Source organism: Adiantum capillus-veneris, chromosome 7, assembly GCF_014529385.1.
Source record: "Adiantum capillus-veneris isolate H3 chromosome 7, ASM1452938v2, whole genome shotgun sequence".
Classification (NCBI taxonomy): Eukaryota; Viridiplantae; Streptophyta; class Polypodiopsida; order Polypodiales; family Pteridaceae; genus Adiantum; species Adiantum capillus-veneris.
This window is the reverse complement of record NC_140937.1, coordinates 16,315,079-16,321,107: the sequence shown is the minus strand read 5'-3', so window position 1 is coordinate 16,321,107 and position 6,029 is coordinate 16,315,079.

Here is a 6,029-nt window from a genome sequence, read left to right as displayed (position 1 = left end):
ATAAGGATGAATGGTATTCACACCTGGTTCCCCTTTCTGCTGAGTCGGAATTCCATAGTGATTTCCCAACAACTTGTGCAATAACCTTTCCTTAAATGTTCGTACTATGGAAAGAATTTGATCCAAAGATAAGTTCAAGGGAGAGTTAATAAGTACCTCAAACCAATCAGGTTCAGATACCTCCACCTTCTTTTGCTGTTGCAGTGGTTCATCGGAATCGGAATTCTCCTCCAAAACATGATGCTGTTGCTCCTTTTGAACATGTTTATGCACCTGATCTCTTACTCCTATTTGCTGCTCCCAGTCAATAGGACCTTTGGCCGTAGACCTTATGGCAGCCAATACATCAATCCCTAGCTCCAGATGCTCTTGATGGTTGCAATCAATGTCCACATTATCATATTCTTCAAGCTGGTCTGTTGTTGCTGATCCAATATTTGGCCCTTGATAGATTGGAATATCTATAATGATGACATTAGCATGTGCCTATGGTTGATTCTGAGGAGGTTGTGGAGGACCTGCTTGCTGGTTCTCCTAATTGAAAAGCACGACTTGAATACCCCTTTCCTCTGTATGCTTTACCCACAATGCACATATGAGACCTACCCAATGATTAGGGTCACCACAATAAACACAAGGCATTACCCCTTGGGGTCTTCTTTGAATATTATCCTGATTTCTACCAGGTCCTCTCTGATTCCCCTATCTTGGTGGTCTTCCTTGGAATGGAGCCACCTGATTTGCCTTTGCTGAAGCATTACCCCGACCAGTACCTGAAGATGGTTTATTCCTCTTTTTAGGATTGTACCAGCACTGAGCAGTGGTATGCCCATCCTTCTCATAGATTTTACAAAACCTCTTGTCCTTAGGAGCTATAACTAAATATCCACTACTCTTGAATTGTTGGATCAGATCAATCTCATGACCTGCCTTGTCCTTCTTTTTCTTAGTAGGACTCTTTTTTTCATCAAAGGAACTTTCTGAATCCGATTTAGCAGATTAAGATGTATCTGACTTAGAACCTGGTTCAGAATTCTTGGCTCCTCTTTTGCTAGACTTGGTCATGCCAAGCCTCTTCTCAACTCTAATTGCAGCTTGTACAAGGTTATTAAATCCTCCTGCAATGTCAATGCTAGCTACTGCATTTTTAATTCCACTTCTTAAACCTTTCAAGAAATAACCCGCCAACATTTCATCAGTCGGTCTCTCATTTCCCTGCATTACATTCACCTTTTTTGATTTGTTGGCCTATCAAGATGGCATGACCAATAAACCAAGAAAGTTGTTCAATTCCCACAAAGAGCCCAGGCTCGACCTCTTGTGATCATATTCAAGCACAGCGTCCACTGTTATGTTACATTCACCTTTCTTGATTTGTTGGCCTATCAAGATGGCATGACCAATAAACCAAGAAAGTTGTTCAATCCCACAAAGAGCCCAGGCTCGACCTCTTGTGATCATATTCAAGCACAGCGTCCACTGATCTACTTTCCTTGAGTCATCCGAATATGATCCCAAAACGAGGGGTAATTTCTAGAGTTAGCTTATATAGCTCCTCAGATGTAAGAACTTGCCCAATCCTTGCCTTTACTGCACTAACTAGCACTTTTGTTAGCTGATCAAGTTGCACGCCCGATCCCCATATATAATGGATTTGCGGTTTGCTCAAGGATTCTCTGCTCTGCAAGCGAGGTCTTCCTATATTTTGGCTCTTGGTTGTTGTGCCAACACACGCTGGGACAAGGCAGGTAAGTTGCTACTGCAAACCATCTTTACACACTGACGAGCCTCGATATGATTTTCTTGAATTGATTCCACTTGCTTCTGATGTTCTTTGACGTAGCCAACTGTCTCTCTGTCTCTCTCTCTCTCTTAATTTTTTTAATTTTAAGTTTCTTGGCAGAATAATATCAGTCCATACTATCAATAAAAGACATAACTATAAACTTACCTTTCCAATCTATGTCAATGTGTTATGGCAAGTGGAGTGTCTCACCTCATGTAGCAGACACTACACCAGACTCCACTATCAAATACCTTAGAGCTCTACACAGAGAAGCTCTTCAAATCTGTAGATTCCAAGATAAGATCTTTCTCCCTCTGAGGATTATCTGCCAAATTGCCCTCCTTCAATCCAAACTTCAAAGAACTCCCAAAATCCCATTAGTAGAGGTTTACAAGATCCCTCAAACCTTGTTGATTCCAAAACAGCTTTCCTGGACTGTCCCCTTCCATTACTTCAATTACTCCCTGGTAAAAATGCCTCGTTCCCTCTTGAGTGAAGACTCCATAAAACTTGCATCCGACTTGCCTTTGGCAGTATCTCTTCCCCCAGCATTAGAAGTAGGTAGACAGTCTGCTGCAAAAAATGTAGCCATTCCAAATCACGGATCACGAGCAAGTCTCTTTGCAATTCAAATTACTTGTTATAATCATGCGAGGCTACGGGTGAGTGTAAACGTAGATCTTGAGAAGGTGTTCAAAGTTCAAACTCTTTGGCTTTGAGCGTTTTGCACCCATGCGGGTATCGTGATCGATATAGATTCTCACCACTGCCCGTAACCTGTGGTGGTTCTCTCTCTCTCTCTCTCTCTCTCTCTCTCTCTCTCTCTCTCTCTCTCTCTCTCTCTCTCTCTCTCTCTCTCTCTCTCTCTCTCTCTCTCTCTCTCTCTCTCTCTCTCTCTCAGCCAGCCGCTCCCTCTCCATGAAGAAAACCTAATCATCACACATGAGCCCTCGAGGCATGTTGTTGATGGTCTCCTAGGGTTAAGCAAGGGTTTCAAGAGCTCGCAGCATGCAGTCATCAGGATCTGGACACACCAATTGGTTGAGAGCACAGTGGTTGATCATCTGTTGGCAGTAGCGGCATTCATGGGCTGCAACACGGGAAGAGCACTAATGAGATCGCCAGCATTTGAGACCTACCCAATGATAAGGGTCAAACCTACCTTTCAAAACATAACTTCAGATGTTGAAGGTGTAAATCTCTTTGACCATAAACTGAGAAGTCATCCACAAAAACCCTCATGATGTCCTGCAAATAAGGCTCAAATGTTTTATAAGCTATAAAATTGAATGATGGTGGTCCATTCTTGAGACCAAAATTCATGATTGTAGATGAAAAAGCTCCCCAATCTGTTATGAAGGTTGTTTTGTGTTGATCCTCCTCAACAACTTTAATCTTATTATACCCTAAAAAACCATCAAGGAAACTATACATTTCTTTCCATGCTATGCATCCAATATAGCATCACAAAAAGGCATTGGGAAAGGATCTGTAATTGTGGCTGCATTTAAATTCCTGTAATCAACACATACTCTAATCTTTCCATTTTTCTTTGGTACCACAATGATTGGTGATAACCAAGTAACCTCATGAATAGGTTTGATAAATCCAACTGCCAATAACTTTTCAATTTTTTTGCTTGACCTTCTGTGCAAAATTAGGGTTCATTCGATATCTTTGCTGCACAATCGGAATTGCATCTTCTCTCAGATTAATGTGATGTTGATGCAGTAGTGGATCAATACCTTTAACATCTGAGTAATCCCAAGCAAATACATCCTTATACTCCAACAACAACTGCAACAAATCCTGTAAAAATTCTCCATCCACATAAATGCTGACTTTGACCATCTTCGCGTCATCCTCAGTCCCTAAGTTCAACTCTCTGAGTTCATCTGGTTGTACTCTTTTAGAGCCACCAAACCTTTTATTATAGATCTTTTTGACCATGCCTCTGGCATCTCTTTCCTCTTGCTGAACTTCCTCTTTGGCACTGGAAGATACACTCTGATCCATCAACTTTAGTATGTCGGATCCCTGAATTTCCTGACCCATAGCAGTTTCAACAACAATTTCTTGAGGTTCCTGTTCTTTCTGCAACTTTACCTTCAATGTCAACGTCAAACACTGGAACAATGGTCGGATTAGCCTGCAATAAGGCTTACTCCTCATCATCCTCTACTTCTCAGCAAGACTGATTGATTGAGTAAACAGTGTCCTTTCTTTGCCAGGAATGTGCTTTCTACCCAACATTGGAATAGTGGTTACCTGTTTACCCTTGGTAAGAACCACCTAATTCTCACCCCAATCCTGTTTCACCTTGGCCAATCTGAACCAAGGTCTACCCAACAACATGTCATAGGAAGCATATCCTTCTTCATCCTGAGTACAAAAAAATTTACAGTGAAGGAGTATGAGCGGAAGTGCGACACGAGAGAGAGTGCGAGAAGAAGAGCACGACGATATGGTGAGCTCGCTCTACTGTAATGTGTAGAGCATAGTGAGTTCTTATTAGGTTTTTACAAAAGAATATGTGTACATACCTGGCGGCCCGCCCACTTACCTGGGCGACCACATTGGGCTTTATACCCCAACAACCTCCCACTTAAAGTCCAATGTGGTACTTTAAGTGTGAGAGAAGCTACTATACAAGCTAATATACAAGAGATGTAGAGAAGTGATGTACTACCCTACACCTAACTGCTTGCGAAAATGCGCAAAGCTCTATGAGGGAAGTGTAGAGTGCGCAGGTGATGGAGAAGGTAGGAAAGAAGACTACACACACACACCAACACACATCGAGACACACACACACAATTGTTACCCTGCAGCAGCCATTCAACGAGCTGCTCTTCTCTCCTTCTTCTTTTTTAACTATTATCCAAAGTATATTTACAACATAGTATAGTCAGTGTCCAACCGCCCATAGCACAATGGACATATTCTTTAACATCATATTCTTTAACACTCCCCCTCAAGCTCAGAGTGAGCTTGCATATGATGGATTCCCAATGCTTCACGAAAGTAGCAAAATTTTTCCTTTCCAAGAGCTTTTGTGAATATATCTGCAACTTGATCATTTGTCTTCACATACACCAAATCAATCTCATTTGCCAAAACTTTTTCTCTAATGAAGTGATAATGTACCTCAATGTGTTTAGTGCGAGCATGGTAGACTGGATTCTTTGCCAACATGATGCTGCTAATATTGTCACAATATATAATGACACTGTCAAGATAGTCAAAACCAAAGTCTACCATAAGTACTCTCAACCATGACTCTTCACATGCTGCCAAAGCTACTCCACGATATTCAGCTTCTGTACTTAATAATGCTACAGTTGATTGCTTCTTGCTACTCCAACTTATCATACCATTGCCAATGGAAAATACATAACCACTTGTAGATCTTCTATCCATAAAATCTCCTGCCCAATCTGCATCTGTGTAACCATAAATACAAAGCTTCCCATTCTTTTCATAAAACATTCCATAACTGACAGTGGCTTTCACATATCTCATAATCCGTCTCACTACATCAAGATGACTTTTACATGGATTTTGCATGAATTGACTCACAACACCCACTGCATAACTCAAATCTGGCCTTGTTATTGTCAAGTAAACAAGGCTTCCAACCATCTTGCGATACATAGTGACATCCTCAATGTAATGTCCATCATCAAACAACTTCACATTTTGATCAAGAGGTGTATCAACCGGTTTGCACGCTGTCATTCCATACTTCTCAAGCATATCCAACGCGTATTGTCTTTGTATCATCCAAATTCCTGATAAAGTATTGACAATTTCAATTCCCAAGAAATATCTCAACTCACCAAGGTCCTTCATGTTGAATTCTCTCAACAAACTCTTCTTGACATGCAAAATTTGCTCAGCATGACTTCCAGTGAGAATCAAGTCATCAACATAGATAACAATAACGACGATCTCTCCATCAACATGCTTCAAAAATAATGAGTGATCAGCAGTAGATTGTTTAAATCCAATCTTCTTCAAGAATCTGGTTATCTTTTCACACCAAGCTCTAGATGCTTGCTTCAAACCATACAATGCTTTCTTCAACTTACACATCTTCAACTTACACATCTTCAACTTACACACATAATATGGAAACTCTGGATGTTGATAACCCTCTGGATGTATCATATAAACTTCTTCTTCCAAGTCACCATTCAAGAATGCATTATCCACATCCATTTTCCGTAACTTCCAACCGAAC